The 20,985-nt window shown below is 53.1% G+C and overlaps 26 non-coding genes across 26 annotated transcripts; all 26 read left to right on the forward strand.

The window, feature by feature from the left end:
* Positions 1 to 759: 759 nt before the first annotated feature.
* On the forward strand, positions 760 to 841 carry trnas-aga (transfer RNA serine (anticodon AGA)). The gene has a single exon. It is a non-coding gene; the product is annotated as a tRNA-Ser (tRNA).
* A 1,022-nt stretch (positions 842 to 1,863) lies between these two features.
* On the forward strand, positions 1,864 to 1,945 carry trnas-cga (transfer RNA serine (anticodon CGA)). Its single transcript has one exon. It is a non-coding gene; the product is annotated as a tRNA-Ser (tRNA).
* Positions 1,946 to 2,101: 156 nt separating this feature from the next.
* trnak-uuu (transfer RNA lysine (anticodon UUU)) lies at positions 2,102 to 2,174 on the forward strand. Its single transcript has one exon. It is a non-coding gene; the product is annotated as a tRNA-Lys (tRNA).
* A 647-nt stretch (positions 2,175 to 2,821) lies between these two features.
* Positions 2,822 to 2,893, forward strand: trnah-gug (transfer RNA histidin (anticodon GUG)). Its single transcript has one exon. It is a non-coding gene; the product is annotated as a tRNA-His (tRNA).
* A 914-nt stretch (positions 2,894 to 3,807) lies between these two features.
* trnas-aga (transfer RNA serine (anticodon AGA)) lies at positions 3,808 to 3,889 on the forward strand. Its single transcript has one exon. It is a non-coding gene; the product is annotated as a tRNA-Ser (tRNA).
* A 585-nt stretch (positions 3,890 to 4,474) lies between these two features.
* On the forward strand, positions 4,475 to 4,556 carry trnas-cga (transfer RNA serine (anticodon CGA)). The gene has a single exon. It is a non-coding gene; the product is annotated as a tRNA-Ser (tRNA).
* A 154-nt stretch (positions 4,557 to 4,710) lies between these two features.
* On the forward strand, positions 4,711 to 4,783 carry trnak-uuu (transfer RNA lysine (anticodon UUU)). Its single transcript has one exon. It is a non-coding gene; the product is annotated as a tRNA-Lys (tRNA).
* Positions 4,784 to 5,424: 641 nt separating this feature from the next.
* On the forward strand, positions 5,425 to 5,496 carry trnah-gug (transfer RNA histidin (anticodon GUG)). The gene has a single exon. It is a non-coding gene; the product is annotated as a tRNA-His (tRNA).
* A 1,495-nt stretch (positions 5,497 to 6,991) lies between these two features.
* On the forward strand, positions 6,992 to 7,074 carry trnas-aga (transfer RNA serine (anticodon AGA)). Its single transcript has one exon. It is a non-coding gene; the product is annotated as a tRNA-Ser (tRNA).
* Positions 7,075 to 7,369: 295 nt separating this feature from the next.
* On the forward strand, positions 7,370 to 7,452 carry trnas-cga (transfer RNA serine (anticodon CGA)). The gene has a single exon. It is a non-coding gene; the product is annotated as a tRNA-Ser (tRNA).
* A 301-nt stretch (positions 7,453 to 7,753) lies between these two features.
* trnas-cga (transfer RNA serine (anticodon CGA)) lies at positions 7,754 to 7,835 on the forward strand. Its single transcript has one exon. It is a non-coding gene; the product is annotated as a tRNA-Ser (tRNA).
* Positions 7,836 to 7,991: 156 nt separating this feature from the next.
* trnak-uuu (transfer RNA lysine (anticodon UUU)) lies at positions 7,992 to 8,064 on the forward strand. Its single transcript has one exon. It is a non-coding gene; the product is annotated as a tRNA-Lys (tRNA).
* A 1,113-nt stretch (positions 8,065 to 9,177) lies between these two features.
* On the forward strand, positions 9,178 to 9,259 carry trnas-cga (transfer RNA serine (anticodon CGA)). The gene has a single exon. It is a non-coding gene; the product is annotated as a tRNA-Ser (tRNA).
* A 1,601-nt stretch (positions 9,260 to 10,860) lies between these two features.
* Positions 10,861 to 10,942, forward strand: trnas-cga (transfer RNA serine (anticodon CGA)). Its single transcript has one exon. It is a non-coding gene; the product is annotated as a tRNA-Ser (tRNA).
* A 500-nt stretch (positions 10,943 to 11,442) lies between these two features.
* Positions 11,443 to 11,515, forward strand: trnak-uuu (transfer RNA lysine (anticodon UUU)). Its single transcript has one exon. It is a non-coding gene; the product is annotated as a tRNA-Lys (tRNA).
* A 2,437-nt stretch (positions 11,516 to 13,952) lies between these two features.
* trnas-cga (transfer RNA serine (anticodon CGA)) lies at positions 13,953 to 14,032 on the forward strand. Its single transcript has one exon. It is a non-coding gene; the product is annotated as a tRNA-Ser (tRNA).
* Positions 14,033 to 15,611: 1,579 nt separating this feature from the next.
* trnas-cga (transfer RNA serine (anticodon CGA)) lies at positions 15,612 to 15,691 on the forward strand. Its single transcript has one exon. It is a non-coding gene; the product is annotated as a tRNA-Ser (tRNA).
* Positions 15,692 to 15,993: 302 nt separating this feature from the next.
* On the forward strand, positions 15,994 to 16,075 carry trnas-cga (transfer RNA serine (anticodon CGA)). Its single transcript has one exon. It is a non-coding gene; the product is annotated as a tRNA-Ser (tRNA).
* A 156-nt stretch (positions 16,076 to 16,231) lies between these two features.
* trnak-uuu (transfer RNA lysine (anticodon UUU)) lies at positions 16,232 to 16,304 on the forward strand. The gene has a single exon. It is a non-coding gene; the product is annotated as a tRNA-Lys (tRNA).
* An 812-nt stretch (positions 16,305 to 17,116) lies between these two features.
* Positions 17,117 to 17,196, forward strand: trnas-cga (transfer RNA serine (anticodon CGA)). The gene has a single exon. It is a non-coding gene; the product is annotated as a tRNA-Ser (tRNA).
* Positions 17,197 to 17,410: 214 nt separating this feature from the next.
* trnak-uuu (transfer RNA lysine (anticodon UUU)) lies at positions 17,411 to 17,483 on the forward strand. The gene has a single exon. It is a non-coding gene; the product is annotated as a tRNA-Lys (tRNA).
* Positions 17,484 to 17,774: 291 nt separating this feature from the next.
* On the forward strand, positions 17,775 to 17,854 carry trnas-cga (transfer RNA serine (anticodon CGA)). Its single transcript has one exon. It is a non-coding gene; the product is annotated as a tRNA-Ser (tRNA).
* Positions 17,855 to 18,563: 709 nt separating this feature from the next.
* trnas-aga (transfer RNA serine (anticodon AGA)) lies at positions 18,564 to 18,645 on the forward strand. The gene has a single exon. It is a non-coding gene; the product is annotated as a tRNA-Ser (tRNA).
* A 794-nt stretch (positions 18,646 to 19,439) lies between these two features.
* Positions 19,440 to 19,512, forward strand: trnak-uuu (transfer RNA lysine (anticodon UUU)). The gene has a single exon. It is a non-coding gene; the product is annotated as a tRNA-Lys (tRNA).
* Positions 19,513 to 20,153: 641 nt separating this feature from the next.
* On the forward strand, positions 20,154 to 20,225 carry trnah-gug (transfer RNA histidin (anticodon GUG)). The gene has a single exon. It is a non-coding gene; the product is annotated as a tRNA-His (tRNA).
* Positions 20,226 to 20,360: 135 nt separating this feature from the next.
* On the forward strand, positions 20,361 to 20,442 carry trnas-aga (transfer RNA serine (anticodon AGA)). The gene has a single exon. It is a non-coding gene; the product is annotated as a tRNA-Ser (tRNA).
* Positions 20,443 to 20,985: the final 543 nt, after the last annotated feature.

Consider the following 20,985-nt stretch of genomic DNA (forward strand, 5'->3'; position numbering starts at 1 on the left):
GTGGCCGAGAGGTTAAGGCGATGGACTTGAAATCCATTGGGGTCTCCCCACGCTGGCCCTTTGCTTTAGCTGCCTGTGCCGATAATTGTGTCTTCCAAGACCTTTTGCTTTTTATATATAATACACAGTATTATATAATACACAGTATTACTGTAGCAGCACGGACACACATACCGAGCGTTCACATGGAAAGTGGCGCAAAAACACAACACAAAAATGAGCGAAAGAGATGGCTGCAAATTGAGACAGGCTTTTTAAAAGTAACTTTTCCAAAACACGGCACATTAAAAACACGAAGCCGGCGCCAGTCAAGCTGGTAGCGGCCAAAATAGTGCGCGCCTAATTGTAATTATTAGGGCAATCTGCAAGAAGTGCAAATAAACAATACTTTAAGTGTGAGTTTATCAGTGTGTCTTCAGTCGTGTACTGAGTCAGATAAAGACTGTCATATTTTTTCTCAAGAAAAAATTCAAACGCCTTAAGAACATGTTTGAGAACTTAGTAAGAATTTTTCAAGAACTGCACTTAAGAACATTCTTACGAACTTTGTGGAATTTATTTTAAGAAATTACTTAACTTATTTCTGAAGAAGATTTTCGTGAATCCGGCCCTGAGTCTGATGGTCAGCTCGTTAGGAAAGAGCTCACGAAGTGAACTGAGTGAGTCAGGTAAGAGACCTAGGAAACTTGCAGTGCTGTGGGAAGTCCACAGGATTAAACGTAGCAGCCTGCTTTCTCTAGTTGGGACTCCCAGGTTGCCGTAGTCGTGGCCGAGAGGTTAAGGCGATGGACTAGAAATCCGTTGGGGTCTCCCAGCGCAGGTTGGAATCCTGCCGACTACGGTTAGCAATGGCCCTTTAGCCTTAGTTTTCTGTGCCGATAATTGTGTCTTCCAAGACCTTTTGCTTTTTATATATAATACACAGTATTATATAATACACAGTATTATATAATACACAGTATTACTGTAGCAGCACGGACACACATACCGAAGCGTTCACATGGAAAGTGGCGCAAAAACACAACACAAAAATGAACGAAAGAGATGGCTGCAAATTGAGACAGGCTTTTTAAAAGTAACTTTTCCAAAACACGGCACATTAAAAACACGAAGCCGGCGCCAGTCAAGCTGGTAGCGGCCAAAATAGTGCGCGCCTAATTGTAATTATTAGGGTAATCTGCAAGAAGTGCAAATAAACAATACTTTAAGTGTGAGTTTATCAGTGTGTCTTCAGTCGTGTACTGAGTCAGATAAAGACTGTCATATTTTTTCTCAAGAAAAAATTCAAACGCCTTAAGAACATGTTTGAGAACTTAGTAAGAATTTTTCAAGAACTGCACTTAAGAACATTCTTACGAACTTTGTGGAATTTATTTTAAGAAATTACTTAACTTATTTCTGAAGAAGATTTTCGTGAATCCGGCCCTGAGTCTGATGGTCAGCTCGTTAGGAAAGAGCGCTCACGAAGTGAACTGAGTGAGTCGGATAAGAGAGTCCTAGGAACGTGCAGTGCTGTGGGAAGTCCACAGGATTAAGCGTAGCAGCCTGCTTTCTCTAGTTGGGACTCCCAGGTTGCCGTAGTCGTGGCCGAGTGGTTAAGGCGATGGACTAGAAATCCGTTGGGGTCTCCCCACGCTGGCCCTTTTAGCAGCCGTGGGACAGTGGCGCGCCTGATCGTATAGTGGTTAGTACTCTGCGTTGTGGCGCGGCAATCCGGGTCACGGCAGCCTTTTGCCGTCGAGCCACGGGGACGTCGGGCTCCCTTTTCCCACCTCGTCCTTCAGCTGGATTTTGTGTCTGACGCTCGGTGGCGTCCTGTGCTGCCCTCCTGCAGCCAAGAGAGCTGGAGCCCCGCACGCAGGCGTAGTTGTGGCCGAGAGGTTAAGGCGATGGACTCGAAATCCATTGGGGTCTCCCCGCGCAGGTTCGAACCCTGCCGACTACGGTTAGCAATGGCCCTTTAGCCTTAGTTTTCTGTGCCGATAATTGTTCCTTCCAAGGCCTTTGCTCTCTCTGCTGCAATTTCTTGTAGGCTTCTCCTCGGCGGTTTGTGGGGGATATTGCTGTTGTATGAAACGTAACCGGGCTGTGCAACACAAGAGCCCGGATAGCTCAGTCGGTAGAGCATCAGACTTTTAATCTGAGGGTCCAGGGTTCAAGTCCCTGTTCGGGCGAACGGCTGTCATATTGTTGGCGGCCTCAGCTTGCTGTCACGCTGGTCCAGCTCTACCGTTGACTCACTACTAGAGCGGTGTTCGTTCCTCCTCGGGGGGACCCACAGCGCCTCGCGCTTTTTGTGCATCTCCCTCGCTTGGCACACCTGAGTCTGATGGTCAGCTCGTTAGGAAAGAGCGCTCACGAAGTGAACTGAGTGAGTCAGGTAAGAGAGACCTAGGAAACTTGCAGTGCTGTGGGTCCAAAGGGTCGGTACTGAAAAACCCAGGTCCACAGGATGAGACGTGGCCACCTGCTTTCTCCTAGTTGGGACCGCTGTTTTGTCTGCTGCCGGGCTAGCTTGCAGTCTCGGCTGGGTGACTGAGCTGGCTAGGGTGCAAGTGCGTCAGGCGCCAGTGTTGCACGAGAACAGGGCAGAGGACACGCGGGTCCCCGTAGTCGCGGCCGCGTGATTAAGGCGATGGACTAGAAATCCGTTGGGGTCTCCCAGCGCAGGTTGGAATCCTGCCGACTACGTTGTTCGCCTGCACGCCGAGGAGAAGCGGCAGTGCCTATTTTTTGCACGTCCCACGCGCGCTTGTGCGCTCCCTCTCTGCAACGGACAAACACGCCGCTGGACCCTTTTACAGCCGTGGGCCAGTGGCACGCCGTGATCGTATAGTGGTTAGTACTCTGCGTTGTGGCCGCAGCAACCCCGGTTCGAATCCGGGTCACGGCAGCCTTTTGCGTCGAGCAACGGGGACGCCGGGCTCCTTTTAGCCACCTCATCCTTCAGATGGATTTTGTGTCTGAAGCTTGGTGGTGTCCTGTCTTGCCCGCCTGCAGCCAAGAGAGCTGGAGGGCCGCAGACAGGCGTAGTCGTGGCCGAGAGGTTAAGGCGATGGACTTCGAAATCCATTGGGGTCTCCCCACGCTGGCCCTTTTGCTTTAGCTGCCTGTGCCGATAATTGTGTCTTCCAAGACCTTTTGCTTTTTTTATATATAATACACAGTATTATATAATACACAGTATTACTGTAGCAGCACGGACACACATACCGAGCGTTCACATGGAAAGTGGCGCAAAAACACAACACAAAAATGAACGAAAGAGATGGCTGCAAATTGAGACAGGCTTTTTAAAAGTAACTTTTCCAAAACACGGCACATTAAAAACACGAAGCCGAGCGCCAGTCAAGCTGGTAGCGGCCAAAATAGGGCGCGCGCCTAATTGTAATTATTAGGGTAATCTGCAAGAAGTGCAAATAAACAATACTTTAAGTGTGAGTTTATCAGTGTGTCTTCAGTCGTGTACTGAGTCAGATAAAGACTGTCATATTTTTTTCTCAAGAAAAAAATTCAAACGCTCTTAAGAACATGTTTGAGAACTTAGTAAGAATTTTTCAAGAACTGCACTTAAGAACATTCTTACGAACTTTGTGGAATTTATTTTAAGAAATTACTTAACTTATTTCTGAAGAAGATTTTCGTGAATCCGGCCCCTGAGTCTGATGGTCAGCTCGCTAGGAAAGAGCTCATGAATTGAACTGAGTGAGTCGGATAAGAGAGTCCTAGGAAGCGTGCAGTGCTGTGGGAAGTCCACAGGATTAAGCGTAGCAGCCTGCTTTCTCTAGTTGGGACTCCCAGGTTGCCGTAGTCGTGGCCGAGTGGTTAAGGCGATGGACTAGAAATCCATTGGGGTCTCCCCGCGCAGGTTCGAATCCTGCCGACTACGCTGTTTGTCTGCGTGCCGAGGAGAAGCGTCTGTTCCTTTTTCGCTCCCTCTCTGCATCGGACAAACACGCCGCTGGCCCTTTTAGCAGCCGTGGGACAGTGGCGCCCTGATCGTATAGTGGTTAGTACTCTGCGTTGTGGCGCAGCAACCCCGGTTCGAATCCGGGTCACGGCAGCCTTTGCGTCGAGCAACGGGACGCCGGGCTCCTTTAGCCACCTCATCCTTCAGCTGGATTTTGTGTCTGACGCCGGTGGCGCCCTGTGCTGCCCTCCTGCAGCCAAGAGAGCTGGAGGGCCGCAGACAGGCGTGGTCGTGGCCGAGAGGTTAAGGCGATGGACTAGAAATCCATTGGGGTCTCCCCACGCTGGCCCTTTTAGCAGCCGTGGGACAGTGGCGCCCTGATCGTATAGTGGTTAGTACTCTGCGTTGTGGCGCAGCAATCCGGTCACGGCAGCCTTTGCGTCGAGCAACGGGACGCCGGGCTCCTTTAGCCACCTCATCCTTCAGATGGATTTTGTGTCTGACGCCGGTGGCGCCCTGTGCTGCCCTCCTGCAGCCAAGAGAGCTGGAGGGCCGCAGACAGGCGTGGTCGTGGCCGAGAGGTTAAGGCGATGGACTCGAAATCCATTGGGGTCTCCCAGCGCAGGTTCGAACCCTGCCGACTACGGTTAGCAATGGCCCTTTAGCCTTAGTTTTCTGTGCCGATAATTGTTCCTTCAAGGCCTTTGCTCTCTCTGCTGCAATTTCTTGTAGGCTTCTCCTCGGCGGTTTGTGGGGATATTGCTGTTGTATGAAACGTAACCGGGCTGTGCAACACAAGAGCCCGGATAGCTCAGTCGGTAGAGCATCAGACTTTTAATCTGAGGGTCCAGGGTTCAAGTCCCTGTTCGGGCGAACGGCTGTCATATTGTTGGCGGCCTCAGCTTGCTGTCACGCTGGTCCAGCTCTACCGTTGACTCACTACTAGAGCGGTGTTCGTTCCTCCTCGGGGGGACCCACAGCGCCTCGCGCTTTTTGTGCATCTCCCTCGCTTGGCACACCTGAGTCTGATGGTCAGCTCGTTAGGAAAGAGCGCTCACGAAGTGAACTGAGTGAGTCAGGTAAGAGAAACCTAGGAAACTTGCAGTGCTGTGGGTCCAAAGGGTCGGTACTGAAAACCCAGGTCCACAGGATGAGACGTGGCCACCTGCTTTCTCCTAGTTGGGACCGCTGTTTTGTCTGCTGCCGGGCTAGCTTGCAGTCTCGGCTGGGTGACTGAGCTGGCTAGGGTGCAAGTGCGTCAGGCGCCAGTGTTGCACGAGAACAGGGCAGAGGACACGCGGGTCCCCGTAGTCGCGGCCGCGTGATTAAGGCGATGGACTAGAAATCCGTTGGGGTCTCCCAGCGCAGGTTGGAATCCTGCCGACTACGTTGTTCGCCTGCACGCCGAGGAGAAGCGGCAGTGCCTATTTTTGCATCGCCCCACGCCGCCAGCGCCCTCTCTGCAACGGACAAACACGCCGCTGGACCCTTTTACAGCCGTGGGCCAGTGGCACGCCGTGATCGTATAGTGGTTAGTACTCTGCGTTGTGGCCGCAGCAACCCCGGTTCGAATCCGGGTCACGGCAGCCTTTTGCGTCGAGCAACGGGGACGCCGGGCTCCTTTTAGCCACCTCATCCTTCAGATGGATTTTGTGTCTGAAGCTTGGTGGTGTCCTGTCTTGCCCGCCTGCAGCCAAGAGAGCTGGAGGGCCGCAGACAGGCGTAGTCGTGGCCGAGAGGTTAAGGCGATGGACTTCGAAATCCATTGGGGTCTCCCCACGCTGGCCCTTTTGCTTTAGCTGCCTGTGCCGATAATTGTGTCTTCCAAGACCTTTTGCTTTTTTTATATATAATACACAGTATATTATATAATATACTGTGTATTATATAATACACAGTATTATATAATACACAGTATTATATAATACACAGTATTATATAATACACAGTATTATATAATACACAGTATTACTGTAGCAGCACGGACACACATACCGAAGCGTTCACATGGAAAGTGAGCGCAAAAACACAACACAAAAATGAACGAAAGAGATGGCTGCAAATTGAGACAGGCTTTTTAAAAGTAACTTTTCCAAAACACGGCACATTAAAAACACGAAGCCGAGCGCCAGTCAAGCTGGTAGCGGCCAAAATAGTGCGCGCGCCTAATTGTAATTATTAGGGCAATCTGCAAGAAGTGCAAATAAACAATACTTTAAGTGTGAGTTTATCAGTGTGTCTTCAGTCGTGTACTGAGTCAGATAAAGACTGTCATATTTTTTCTCAAGAAAAAATTCAAACGCCTTAAGAACATGTTTGAGAACTTAGTAAGAATTTTTCAAGAACTGCACTTAAGAACATTCTTACGAACTTTGTGGAATTTATTTTAAGAAATTACTTAACTTATTTCTGAAGAAGATTTTCGTGAATCCGGCCCTGAGTCTGATGGTCAGCTCGTTAGGAAAGAGCTCATGAATTGAACTGAGTGAGTCAGGTAAGAGACCTAGGAAACTTGCAGTGCTGTGGGAAGTCCACAGGATTAAACGTAGCAGCCTGCTTTCTCCTAGTTGGGACCGCTGTTTTGTCTGCTGCCGGGCTAGCTTGCAGTCTCGGCTGGGTGACTGAGCTGGCTAGGGTGCAAGTCGTCAGGCGCCAGTGTTGCACGAGAACAGGGCAGAGGACACGCTGGTCCCCGAGTCGCGCCGCGTGATTAAGGCGATGGACTAGAAATCCATTGGGGTCTCCCAGCGCGGTTGGAATCCTGCCGACTCGTTGTTCGCCTGCACGCCGAGGAGAAGCGTCTGTTCCTTTTTCGCTCCCTCTCTGCATCGGACAAACACGCCGCTGGCCCTTTTAGCAGCCGTGGGACAGTGGCGCCCTGATCGTATAGTGGTTAGTACTCTGCGTTGTGGCGCAGCAACCCCGGTTCGAATCCGGGTCACGGCAGCCTTTTGCCGTCGAGCCACGGGGACGTCGGGCTCCCTTTTCCCACCTCGTCCTTCAGCTGGATTTTGTGTCTGACGCCGGTGGCGCCCTGTGCTGCCCTCCTGCAGCCAAGAGAGCTGGAGGGCCGCAGACAGGCGTAGTCGTGGCCGAGTGGTTAAGGCGATGGACTAGAAATCCGTTGGGGTCTCCCAGCGCGGGTTCGAATCCTGCCGACTCGTTGTTCGCCTGCACGCCGAGGAGAAGCGTCTGTTCCTTTTTCGCTCCCTCTCTGCAACGGACAAACACGCCGCTGGACCCTTTTACAGCCGTGGGCCAGTGGCACGCCGTGATCGTATAGTGGTTAGTACTCTGCGTTGTGGCGCAGCAATCCGGTCACGGCAGCCTTTGCGTCGAGCAACGGGACGCCGGGCTCCTTTAGCCACCTCATCCTTCAGATGGATTTTGTGTCTGAAGCTTGGTGGTGTCCTGTCTTGCCCGCCTGCAGCCAAGAGAGCTGGAGGGCCGCAGACAGGCGTGGTCGTGGCCGAGAGGTTAAGGCGATGGACTCGAAATCCATTGGGGTCTCCCAGCCGCAGGTTCGAATCCTGCCGACTACGTTGTTCGCCTGCACGCCGAGGAGAAGCGTCTGTTCCTTTTTCGCTCCTCTCTGCAACGGACAAACACGCCGCTGGACCCTTTTACAGCCGTGGGCCAGTGGCACGCCGTGATCGTATAGTGGTTAGTACTCTGCGTTGTGGCCGCAGCAATCCGGGTCACGGCAGCCTTTTGCCGTCGAGCCACGGGGACGTCGGGCTCCCTTTTCCCACCTCGTCCTTCAGCTGGATTTTGTGTCTGACGCTCGGTGGCGTCCTGTGCTGCCCTCCTGCAGCCAAGAGAGCTGGAGCCCCGCACGCAGGCGTAGTTGTGGCCGAGAGGTTAAGGCGATGGACTCGAAATCCATTGGGGTCTCCCCGCGCAGGTTCGAACCCTGCCGACTACGGTTAGCAATGGCCCTTTAGCCTTAGTTTTCTGTGCCGATAATTGTTCCTTCCAAGGCCTTTGCTCTCTCTGCTGCAATTTCTTGTAGGCTTCTCCTCGGCGGTTTGTGGGGGATATTGCTGTTGTATGAAACGTAACCGGGCTGTGCAACACAAGAGCCCGGATAGCTCAGTCGGTAGAGCATCAGACTTTTAATCTGAGGGTCCAGGGTTCAAGTCCCTGTTCGGGCGAACGGCTGTCATATTGTTGGCGGCCTCAGCTTGCTGTCACGCTGGTCCAGCTCTACCGTTGACTCACTACTAGAGCGGTGTTCGTTCCTCCTCGGGGGGACCCACAGCGCCTCGCGCTTTTTGTGCATCTCCCTCGCTTGGCACACCTGAGTCTGATGGTCAGCTCGTTAGGAAAGAGCGCTCACGAAGTGAACTGAGTGAGTCAGGTAAGAGAGACCTAGGAAACTTGCAGTGCTGTGGGTCCAAAGGGTCGGTACTGAAAAACCCAGGTCCACAGGATGAGACGTGGCCACCTGCTTTCTCCTAGTTGGGACCGCTGTTTGTCTGCTGCCGGGCTAGCTTGCAGTCTCGGCTGGGTGACTGAGCTGGCTAGGGTGCAAGTGCGTCAGGCGCCAGTGTTGCACGAGAACAGGGCAGAGGACACGCGGGTCCCCGTAGTCGCGGCCGCGTGATTAAGGCGATGGACTAGAAATCCGTTGGGGTCTCCCAGCGCGGTTGGAATCCTGCCGACTCGTTGTTCGCCTGCACGCCGAGGAGAAGCGGCAGTGCCTATTTTTGCATCGCCCCACGCGCCAGCGCCCTCTCTGCAACGGACAAACACGCCGCTGGACCCTTTTACAGCCGTGGGCCAGTGGCACGCCGTGATCGTATAGTGGTTAGTACTCTGCGTTGTGGCGCAGCAATCCGGGTCACGGCAGCCTTTGCGTCGAGCAACGGGACGCCGGGCTCCTTTAGCCACCTCATCCTTCAGATGGATTTTGTGTCTGACGCTCGGTGGCGTCCTGTGCTGCCCTCCTGCAGCCAAGAGAGCTGGAGCCCCGCACGCAGGCGTAGTTGTGGCCGAGAGGTTAAGGCGATGGACTAGAAATCCGTTGGGGTCTCCCCACGCTGGCCCTTTTAGCAGCCGTGGGACAGTGGCGCCCTGATCGTATAGTGGTTAGTACTCTGCGTTGTGGCGCAGCAATCCGGGTCACGGCAGCCTTTTGCCGTCGAGCCACGGGACGCCGGGCTCCTTTAGCCACCTCATCCTTCAGATGGATTTTGTGTCTGAAGCTTGGTGGTGTCCTGTCTTGCCCGCCTGCAGCCAAGAGAGCTGGAGGGCCGCAGACAGGCGTAGTCGTGGCCGAGAGGTTAAGGCGATGGACTCGAAATCCATTGGGGTCTCCCGCGCAGGTTCGAATCCTGCCGACTCGCTGTTTGTCTGCGTGCGAGGAGAAGCGTCTGTTCCTTTTTCGCTCCCTCTCTGCATCGGACAAACACGCCGCTGGCCCTTTGCTTTAGCTGCCTGTGCCGATAATTGTGTCTTCAAGACCTTTTGCTTTTTATATATAATACACAGTATATTATATAATATTTTATTATATAATACACAGTATATTATATAATATTTTATTATATAATACACAGTATTACTGTAGCAACACGGACACACATACCGAAGCGTTCACATGGAAAGTGGCGCAAAAACACAACACAAAAATGAGCGAAAGAGATGGCTGCAAATTGAGACAGGCTTTTTAAAAGTAACTTTTCCAAAACACGGCACATTAAAAACACGAAGCCGGCGCCAGTCAAGCTGGTAGCGGCCAAAATAGTGCGCGCCTAATTGTAATTATTAGGGTAATCTGCAAGAAGTGCAAATAAACAATACTTTAAGTGTGAGTTTATCAGTGTGTCTTCAGTCGTGTACTGAGTCAGATAAAGACTGTCATATTTTTTCTCAAGAAAAAATTCAAACGCCTTAAGAACATGTTTGAGAACTTAGTAAGAATTTTTCAAGAACTGCACTTAAGAACATTCTTACGAACTTTGTGGAATTTATTTTAAGAAATTACTTAACTTATTTCTGAAGAAGATTTTCGTGAATCCGGCCCTGAGTCTGATGGTCAGCTCGTTAGGAAAGAGCTCATGAATTGAACTGAGTGAGTCGGATAAGAGAGTCCTAGGAACGTGCAGTGCTGTGGGAAGTCCACAGGATTAAACGTAGCAGCCTGCTTTCTCCTAGTTGGGACCGCTGTTTGTCTGCTGCCGGGCTAGCTTGCAGTCTCGGCTGGGTGACTGAGCTGGCTAGGGTGCAAGTGCGTCAGGCGCCAGTGTTGCGAGAACAGGGCAGAGGACACGCTGGTCCCCGAGTCGCGCCGCGTGATTAAGGCGATGGACTAGAAATCCGTTGGGGTCTCCCAGCGCGGTTGGAATCCTGCCGACCACGCTGTTTGTCTGCGTGCGAGGAGAAGCGTCTGTTCCTTTTTCGCTCCTCTCTGCATCGGACAAACACGCCGCTGGCCCTTTTAGCAGCCGTGGGACAGTGGCGCCCTGATCGTATAGTGGTTAGTACTCTGCGTTGTGGCGCAGCAATCCGGGTCACGGCAGCCTTTGCGTCGAGCAACGGGACGCCGGGCTCCTTTAGCCACCTCATCCTTCAGATGGATTTTGTGTCTGGCGCTCGGTGGCGTCCTGTGCTGCCCTCCTGCAGCCAAGAGAGCTGGAGGGCCGCAGACAGGCGTAGTCGTGGCCGAGTGGTTAAGGCGATGGACTTGAAATCCATTGGGGTCTCCCCACGCTGGCCCTTTTAGCAGCCGTGGGACAGTGGCGCCCTGATCGTATAGTGGTTAGTACTCTGCGTTGTGGCCGCAGCAACCCCGGTTCGAATCCGGGTCACGGCAGCCTTTGCGTCGAGCAACGGGACGCCGGGCTCCTTTAGCCACCTCATCCTTCAGATGGATTTTGTGTCTGACGCTCGGTGGCGTCCTGTGCTGCCCTCCTGCAGCCAAGAGAGCTGGAGCCCCGCACGCAGGCGTAGTTGTGGCCGAGAGGTTAAGGCGATGGACTCGAAATCCATTGGGGTCTCCCCGCGCAGGTTCGAATCCTGCCGACTACGCTGTTTGTCTGCGTGCCGAGGAGAAGCGTCTGTTCCTTTTTCGCTCCCTCTCTGCATCGGACAAACACGCCGCTGGCCCTTTTAGCAGCCGTGGGACAGTGGCGCCCTGATCGTATAGTGGTTAGTACTCTGCGTTGTGGCCGCAGCAATCCGGGTCACGGCAGCCTTTGCGTCGAGCAACGGGACGCCGGGCTCCTTTAGCCACCTCATCCTTCAGCTGGATTTTGTGTCTGAAGCTTGGTGGTGTCCTGTCTTGCCGCCTGCAGCCAAGAGAGCTGGAGCCCCGCACGCAGGCGTAGTTGTGGCCGAGAGGTTAAGGCGATGGACTTGAAATCCATTGGGGTCTCCCCACGCTGGCCCTTTGCTTTAGCTGCCTGTGCCGATAATTGTTCCTTCAAGGCCTTTGCTCTCTCTGCTGTAATTTCTTGTAGGCTTCTCCTCGGCGGTTTGTGGGGGATATTGCTGTTGTATGAAACGTAACCGGGCTGTGCAACACAAGAGCCCGGATAGCTCAGTCGGTAGAGCATCAGACTTTTAATCTGAGGGTCCAGGGTTCAAGTCCCTGTTCGGGCGAACGGCTGTCATATTGTTGGCGGCCTCAGCTTGCTGTCACGCTGGTCCAGCTCTACCGTTGACTCACTACTAGAGCGGTGTTCGTTCCTCCTCGGGGGGACCCACAGCGCCTCGCGCTTTTGTGCATCTCCTCGCTTGGCACACCTGAGTCTGATGGTCAGCTCGTTGGGAAAGAGCGCTCACGAAGTGAACTGAGTGAGTCAGGTAAGAGACCTAGGAAACTTGCAGTGCTGTGGGTCCAAAGGGTCGGTACTGAAAACCCAGGTCCACAGGATGAGGCGTGGCCACCTGCTTTCTCCTAGTTGGGACCGCTGTTTTGTCTGCTGCCGGGCTAGCTTGCAGTCTCGGCTGGGTGACTGAGCTGGCTAGGGTGCAAGTCGTCAGGCGCCAGTGTTGCGAGAACAGGGCAGAGGACACGCTGGTCCCCGAGTCGCGCCGCGTGATTAAGGCGATGGACTCGAAATCCATTGGGGTCTCCCCACGCTGGCCCTTTTAGCAGCCGTGGGACAGTGGCGCGCCTGATCGTATAGTGGTTAGTACTCTGCGTTGTGGCGCAGCAATCCGGTCACGGCAGCCTTTTGCCGCCGAGCCACGGGGACGTCGGGCTCCTTTTCCCACCTCGTCCTTCAGCTGGATTTTGTGTCTGGCTCGGTGGCGTCCTGTGCTGCCCTCCTGCAGCCAAGAGAGCTGGAGCCCCGCACGCAGGCGTAGTTGTGGCCGAGAGGTTAAGGCGATGGACTTGAAATCCATTGGGGTCTCCCAGCGCGGTTGGAATCCTGCCGACTCGCTGTTTTGTCTGCGTGCGAGGAGAAGCGTCTGTTCCTTTTTCGCTCCTCTCTGCATCGGACAAACACGCCGCTGGCCCTTTTAGCAGCCGTGGGACAGTGGCGCGCCCTGATCGTATAGTGGTTAGTACTCTGCGTTGTGGCGCAGCAACCCCGGTTCGAATCCGGGTCACGGCAGCCTTTGCGTCGAGCAACGGGACGCCGGGCTCCTTTAGCCACCTCATCCTTCAGATGGATTTTGTGTCTGAAGCTTGGTGGTGTCCTGTCTTGCCCGCCTGCAGCCAAGAGAGCTGGAGGGCCGCAGACAGGCGTGGTCGTGGCCGAGAGGTTAAGGCGATGGACTTCGAAATCCATTGGGGTCTCCCCACGCTGGCCCTTTGCTTTAGCTGCCTGTGCCGATAATTGTGTCTTCCAAGACCTTTTGCTTTTTATATATAATACACAGTATTATATAATACACAGTATTACTGTAGCAACACGGACACACATACCGAGCGTTCACATGGAAAGTGGCGCAAAAACACAACACAAAAATGAGCGAAAGAGATGGCTGCAAATTGAGACAGGCTTTTTAAAAGTAACTTTTCCAAAACACGGCACATTAAAAACACGAAGCCGGCGCCAGTCAAGCTGGTAGCGGCCAAAATAGTGCGCGCGCCTAATTGTAATTATTAGGGCAATCTGCAAGAAGTGCAAATAAACAATACTTTAAGTGTGAGTTTATCAGTGTGTCTTCAGTCGTGTACTGAGTCAGATAAAGACTGTCATATTTTTTTCTCAAGAAAAAAATTCAAACGCTCTTAAGAACATGTTTGAGAACTTAGTAAGAATTTTTCAAGAACTGCACTTAAGAACATTCTTACGAACTTTGTGGAATTTATTTTAAGAAATTACTTAACTTATTTCTGAAGAAGATTTTCGTGAATCCGGCCCCTGAGTCTGATGGTCAGCTCGTTAGGAAAGAGCGCCATGAATTGAACTGAGTGAGTCAGGTAAGAGACCTAGGAAACTTGCAGTGCTGTGGGAAGTCCACAGGATTAAGCGTAGCAGCCTGCTTTCTCTAGTTGGGACTCCCAGGTTGCCGTAGTCGTGGCCGAGTGGTTAAGGCGATGGACTTGAAATCCATTGGGGTCTCCCCACGCTGGCCCTTTTAGCAGCCGTGGGACAGTGGCGCGCCCTGATCGTATAGTGGTTAGTACTCATGCCAGGCCGCAGCAATCCGGGTCACGGCAGCCTTTTGCCGCCGAGCCACGGGGACGTCGGGCTCCCTTTTCCCACCTCATCCTTCAGATGGATTTTGTGTCTGACGCTCGGTGGCGTCCTGTGCTGCCCTCCTGCAGCCAAGAGAGCTGGAGGGCCGCAGACAGGCGTAGTCGTGGCCGAGTGGTTAAGGCGATGGACTAGAAATCCATTGGGGTCTCCCCACGCTGGCCCTTTTAGCAGCCGTGGGACAGTGGCGCCCTGATCGTATAGTGGTTAGTACTCTGCGTTGTGGCGCAGCAATCCGGGTCACGGCAGCCTTTTGCCGTCGAGCCACGGGACGCCGGGCTCCTTTAGCCACCTCATCCTTCAGATGGATTTTGTGTCTGACGCTCGGTGGCGTCCTGTGCTGCCCTCCTGCAGCCAAGAGAGCTGGAGCCCCGCACGCAGGCGTAGTTGTGGCCGAGAGGTTAAGGCGATGGACTCGAAATCCATTGGGGTCTCCCCGCAGGTTCGAACCCTGCCGACTACGTTGTTCGCCTGCACGCCGAGGAGAAGCGTCTGTTCCTTTTTCGCTCCTCTCTGCAACGGACAAACACGCCGCTGGCCCTTTTAGCAGCCGTGGGACAGTGGCGCCCTGATCGTATAGTGGTTAGTACTCTGCGTTGTGGCGCGGCAATCCGGGTCACGGCAGCCTTTTGCCGTCGAGCCACGGGGACGTCGGGCTCCCTTTTCCCACCTCATCCTTCAGCTGGATTTTGTGTCTGGCTCGGTGGCGTCCTGTGCTGCCCTCCTGCAGCCAAGAGAGCTGGAGCCCCGCACGCAGGCGTAGTTGTGGCCGAGAGGTTAAGGCGATGGACTAGAAATCCGTTGGGGTCTCCCAGCGCGGTTGGAATCCTGCCGACCACGGTTAGCAATGGCCCTTTAGCCTTAGTTTTCTGTGCCGATAATTGTGTCTTCCAAGACCTTTTGCTTTTTATATATAATACACAGTATTATATAATACACAGTATTACTGTAGCAGCACGGACACACATACCGAGCGTTCACATGGAAAGTGGCGCAAAAACACAACACAAAAATGAGCGAAAGAGATGGCTGCAAATTGAGACAGGCTTTTTAAAAGTAACTTTTCCAAAACACGGCACATTAAAAACACGAAGCCGGCGCCAGTCAAGCTGGTAGCGGCCAAAATAGGGCGCGCGCCTAATTGTAATTATTAGGGTAATCTGCAAGAAGTGCAAATAAACAATACTTTAAGTGTGAGTTTATCAGTGTGTCTTCAGTCGTGTACTGAGTCAGATAAAGACTGTCATATTTTTTTCTCAAGAAAAAATTCAAACGCCTTAAGAACATGTTTGAGAACTTAGTAAGAATTTTTCAAGAACTGCACTTAAGAACATTCTTACGAACTTTGTGGAATTTATTTTAAGAAATTACTTAACTTATTTCTGAAGAAGATTTTCGTGAATCCGGCCCCTGAGTCTGATGGTCAGCTCGCTAGGAAAGAGCGCTCATGAATTGAACTGAGTGAGTCAGGTAAGAGACCTAGGAAACTTGCAGTGCTGTGGGAAGTCCACAGGATTAAGCGTAGCAGCCTGCTTTCTCCTAGTTGGGACCGCTGTTTGTCTGCTGCCGGGCTAGCTTGCAGTCTCGGCTGGGTGACTGAGCTGGCTAGGGTGCAAGTGCGTCAGGCGCCAGTGTTGCGAGAACAGGGCAGAGGACACGCTGGTCCCCGAGTCGCGCCGCGTGATTAAGGCGATGGACTAGAAATCCGTTGGGGTCTCCCAGCGCGGTTGGAATCCTGCCGACCACGCTGTTTGTCTGCGTGCGAGGAGAAGCGTCTGTTCCTTTTTCGCTCCTCTCTGCATCGGACAAACACGCCGCTGGACCCTTTTACAGCCGTGGGCCAGTGGCACGCCGTGATCGTATAGTGGTTAGTACTCTGCGTTGTGGCGCAGCAATCCGGGTCACGGCAGCCTTTGCGTCGAGCAACGGGACGCCGGGCTCCTTTAGCCACCTCATCCTTCAGATGGATTTTGTGTCTGACGCTCGGTGGCGTCCTGTGCTGCCCTCCTGCAGCCAAGAGAGCTGGAGCCCCGCACGCAGGCGTAGTTGTGGCCGAGAGGTTAAGGCGATGGACTCGAAATCCATTGGGGTCTCCCCGCAGGTTCGAATCCTGCCGACCACGTTGTTCGCCTGCACGCCGAGGAGAAGCGTCTGTTCCTTTTTCGCTCCCTCTCTGCATCGGACAAACACGCCGCTGGCCCTTTTAGCAGCCGTGGGACAGTGGCGCGCCCTGATCGTATAGTGGTTAGTACTCTGCGTTGTGGCCGCAGCAATCCGGGTCACGGCAGCCTTTTGCCGTCGAGCCACGGGGACGTCGGGCTCCCTTTTCCCACCTCATCCTTCAGCTGGATTTTGTGTCTGACGCTCGGTGGCGTCCTGTGCTGCCCTCCTGCAGCCAAGAGAGCTGGAGCCCCGCACGCAGGCGTAGTTGTGGCCGAGAGGTTAAGGCGATGGACTCGAAATCCATTGGGGTCTCCCCGCGCAGGTTCGAACCCTGCCGACTACGGTTAGCAATGGCCCTTTAGCCTTAGTTTTCTGTGCCGATAATTGTTCCTTCCAAGGCCTTTGCTCTCTCTGCTGTAATTTCTTGTAGGCTTCTCCTCGGCGGTTTGTGGGGGATATTGCTGTTGTATGAAACGTAACCGGGCTGTGCAACACAAGAGCCCGGATAGCTCAGTCGGTAGAGCATCAGACTTTTAATCTGAGGGTCCAGGGTTCAAGTCCCTGTTCGGGCGAACGGCTGTCATATTGTTGGCGGCCTCAGCTTGCTGTCACGCTGGTCCAGCTCTACCGTTGACTCACTACTAGAGCGGTGTTCGTTCCTCCTCGGGGGGACCCACAGCGCCTCGCGCTTTTTGTGCATCTCCCTCGCTTGGCACACCTGAGTCTGATGGTCAGCTCGTTAGGAAAGAGCGCTCACGAAGTGAACTGAGTGAGTCAGGTAAGAGAGACCTAGGAAACTTGCAGTGCTGTGGGTCCAAAGGGTCGGTACTGAAAACCCAGGTCCACAGGATGAGGCGTGGCCACCTGCTTTCTCCTAGTTGGGACCGCTGTTTGTCTGCTGCCGGGCTAGCTTGCAGTCTCGGCTGGGTGACTGAGCTGGCTAGGGTGCAAGTGCGTCAGGCGCCAGTGTTGCACGAGAACAGGGCAGAGGACACGCGGGTCCCCGTAGTCGCGGCCGCGTGATTAAGGCGATGGACTTCAAATCCATTGGGGTCTCCCAGCGCGGTTGGAATCCTGCCGACCACGCTGTTTGTCTGCGTGCCGAGGAGAAGCGTCTGTTCCTTTTTCGCTCCTCTCTGCAACGGACAAACACGCCGCTGGCCCTTTTAGCAGCCGTGGGACAGTGGCGCCCTGATCGTATAGTGGTTAGTACTCTGCGTTGTGGCCGCAGCAATCCGGGTCACGGCAGCCTTTTGCCGCCGAGCCACGGGGACGTCGGGCTCCCTTTTCCCACCTCATCCTTCAGCTGGATTTTGTGTCTGACGCCGGTGGCGCCCTGTGCTGCCCTCCTGCAGCCAAGAGAGCTGGAGGGCCGCAGACAGGCGTGGTCGTGGCCGAGTGGTTAAGGCGATGGACTCGAAATCCATTGGGGTCTCCCCGCAGGTTCGAACCCTGCCGACCACGTTGTTCGCCTGCACGCCGAGGAGAAGCGTCTGTTCCTTTTTCGCTCCCTCTCTGCATCGGACAAACACGCCGCTGGCCCTTTGCTTTAGCTGCCTGTGCCGATAATTGTTCCTTCAAGGCCTTTGCTCTCTGCTGCAATTTCTTGTAGGCTTCTCCTCGGCGGTTTGTGGGGATATTGCTGTTGTATGAAACGTAACCGGCTGTGCAACACAAGAGCCGGATAGCTCAGTCGGTAGAGCATCAGACTTTTAATCTGAGGGTCCAGGGTTCAAGTCCCTGTTCGGGCGAACGGCTGTCATATTGTTGGCGGCCTCAGCTTGCTGTCACGCTGGTCCAGCTCTACCGTTGACTCACTACTAGGCGGTGTTCGTTCCTCCTCGGGGGACCCACAGCGCCGCGCTTTTGTGCATCTCCTCGCTTGGCACACCTGAGTCTGATGGTCAGCTCGTTAGGAAAGAGCGCTCATGAATTGAACTGAGTGAGTCAGGTAAGAGACCTAGGAAACTTGCAGTGCTGTGGGAAGTCCACAGGATTAAACGTAGCAGCCTGCTTTCTCTAGTTGGGACTCCCAGGTTGCCGTGGTCGTGGCCGAGAGGTTAAGGCGATGGACTCGAAATCCATTGGGGTCTCCCCGCAGGTTCGAACCCTGCCGACTACGGTTAGCAATGGCCCTTTAGCCTTAGTTTTCTGTGCCGATAATTGTGTCTTCCAAGACCTTTTGCTTTTTATATATAATACACAGTATTACTGTAGCAACACGGACACACATACCGAGCGTTCACATGGAAAGTGGCGCAAAAACACAACACAAAAATGAGCGAAAGAGATGGCTGCAAATTGAGACAGGCTTTTTAAAAGTAACTTTTCCAAAACACGGCACATTAAAAACACGAAGCCGGCGCCAGTCAAGCTGGTAGCGGCCAAAATAGGGCGCGCGCCTAATTGTAATTATTAGGGTAATCTGCAAGAAGTGCAAATAAACAATACTTTAAGTGTGAGTTTATCAGTGTGTCTTCAGTCGTGTACTGAGTCAGATAAAGACTGTCATATTTTTTTCTCAAGAAAAAAATTCAAACGCTCTTAAGAACATGTTTGAGAACTTAGTAAGAATTTTTCAAGAACTGCACTTAAGAACATTCTTACGAACTTTGTGGAATTTATTTTAAGAAATTACTTAACTTATTTCTGAAGAAGATTTTCGTGAATCCGGCCCCTGAGTCTGATGGTCAGCTCGCTAGGAAAGAGCGCTCATGAATTGAACTGAGTGAGTCGGATAAGAGAGTCCTAGGAAACGTGCAGTGCTGTGGGAAGTCCACAGGATTAAACGTAGCAGCCTGCTTTCTCCTAGTTGGGACTCCCAGGTTGCCGTAGTCGTGGCCGAGTGGTTAAGGCGATGGACTAGAAATCCATTGGGGTCTCCCCGCGCAGGTTCGAATCCTGCCGACTACGCTGTTTGTCTGCGTGCCGAGGAGAAGCGTCTGTTCCTTTTTCGCTCCCTCTCTGCATCGGACAAACACGCCGCTGGCCCTTTTAGCAGCCGTGGGACAGTGGCGCCCTGATCGTATAGTGGTTAGTACTCTGCGTTGTGGCGCAGCAACCCCGGTTCGAATCCGGGTCACGGCAGCCTTTGCGTCGAGCAACGGGACGCCGGGCTCCTTTTAGCCACCTCATCCTTCAGCTGGATTTTGTGTCTGACGCTCGGTGGCGTCCTGTGCTGCCCTCCTGCAGCCAAGAGAGCTGGAGCCCCGCACGCAGGCGTAGTTGTGGCCGAGAGGTTAAGGCGATGGACTCGAAATCCATTGGGGTCTCCCCACGCTGGCCCTTTTAGCAGCCGTGGGACAGTGGCGCCCTGATCGTATAGTGGTTAGTACTCTGCGTTGTGGCCGCAGCAATCCGGGTCACGGCAGCCTTTGCGTCGAGCAACGGGACGCCGGGCTCCTTTTAGCCACCTCATCCTTCAGCTGGATTTTGTGTCTGAAGCTTGGTGGTGTCCTGTCTTGCCCGCCTGCAGCCAAGAGAGCTGGAGCCCGCACGCAGGCGTAGTTGTGGCCGAGAGGTTAAGGCGATGGACTTCAAATCCATTGGGGTCTCCCCACGCTGGCCCTTTGCTTTAGCTGCCTGTGCCGATAATTGTTCCTTCCAAGGCCTTTGCTCTCTCTGCTGTAATTTCTTGTAGGCTTCTCCTCGGCGGTTTGTGGGGATATTGCTGTTGTATGAAGCGTAACCGGGCTGTGCAACACAAGAGCCGGATAGCTCAATCGGTAGAGCATCAGACTTTTAATCTGAGGGTCCAGGGTTCAAGTCCCTGTTCGGGCGAGCGGCTGTCATATTGTTGGCGGCCTCAGCTTGCTGTCACGCTGGTCCAGCTCTACCGTTGACTCACTACTAGAGCGGTGTTCGTTCCTCCTCGGGGGGACCCACAGCGCCTCGCGCTTTTTGTGCATCTCCCTCGCTTGGCACACCTGAGTCTGATGGTCAGCTCGTTAGGAAAGAGCGCTCACGAAGTGAACTGAGTGAGTCAGGTAAGAGAGACCTAGGAAACTTGCAGTGCTGTGGGTCCAAAGGGTCGGTACTGAAAAACCCAGGTCCACAGGATGAGACGTGGCCACCTGCTTTCTCCTAGTTGGGACCGCTGTTTGTCTGCTGCCGGGCTAGCTTGCAGTCTCGGCTGGGTGACTGAGCTGGCTAGGGTGCAAGTGCGTCAGGCGCCAGTGTTGCACGAGAACAGGGCAGAGGACACGCGGGTCCCCGTAGTCGCGGCCGCGTGATTAAGGCGATGGACTAGAAATCCGTTGGGGTCTCCCAGCGCAGGTTGGAATCCTGCCGACTACGTTGTTCGCCTGCACGCCGAGGAGAAGCGGCAGTGCCTATTTTTGCATCGCCCCACGCCGCCAGCGCCCTCTCTGCAACGGACAAACACGCCGCTGGACCCTTTTACAGCCGTGGGCCAGTGGCACGCCGTGATCGTATAGTGGTTAGTACTCTGCGTTGTGGCCGCAGCAACCCCGGTTCGAATCCGGGTCACGGCAGCCTTTTGCGTCGAGCAACGGGGACGCCGGGCTCCTTTTAGCCACCTCATCCTTCAGATGGATTTTGTGTCTGAAGCTTGGTGGTGTCCTGTCTTGCCCGCCTGCAGCCAAGAGAGCTGGAGCCCGCACGCAGGCGTAGTTGTGGCCGAGAGGTTAAGGCGATGGACTAGAAATCCATTGGGGTCTCCCAGCGCAGTTTGGAATCCTGCCGACTACGGTTAGCAATGGCCCTTTAGCCTTAGTTTTCTGTGCCGATAATTGTGTCTTCCAAGACCTTTTGCTTTTTATATATAATACACAGTATATTATATAATATTTTATTATATAATACACAGTATTATATAATACACAGTATTATATAATACACAGTATTATATAATACACAGTATTATATAATACACAGTATTATATAATATTTTATTATATAATACACAGTATTATATAATACACAGTATTACTGTAGCAGCACGGACACACATACCGAGCGTTCACATGGAAAGTGGCGCAAAAACACAACACAAAAATGAACGAAAGAGATGGCTGCAAATTGAGACAGGCTTTTTAAAAGTAACTTTTCCAAAACACGGCACATTAAAAACACGAAGCCGGCGCCAGTCAAGCTGGTAGCGGCCAAAATAGTGCGCGCCTAATTGTAATTATTAGGGTAATCTGCAAGAAGTGCAAATAAACAATACTTTAAGTGTGAGTTTATCAGTGTGTCTTCAGTCGTGTACTGAGTCAGATAAAGACTGTCATATTT

This window comes from Onychostoma macrolepis, chromosome 20 (assembly GCF_012432095.1).
Source record: "Onychostoma macrolepis isolate SWU-2019 chromosome 20, ASM1243209v1, whole genome shotgun sequence".
Taxonomy (NCBI): Eukaryota; Metazoa; Chordata; class Actinopteri; order Cypriniformes; family Cyprinidae; genus Onychostoma; species Onychostoma macrolepis.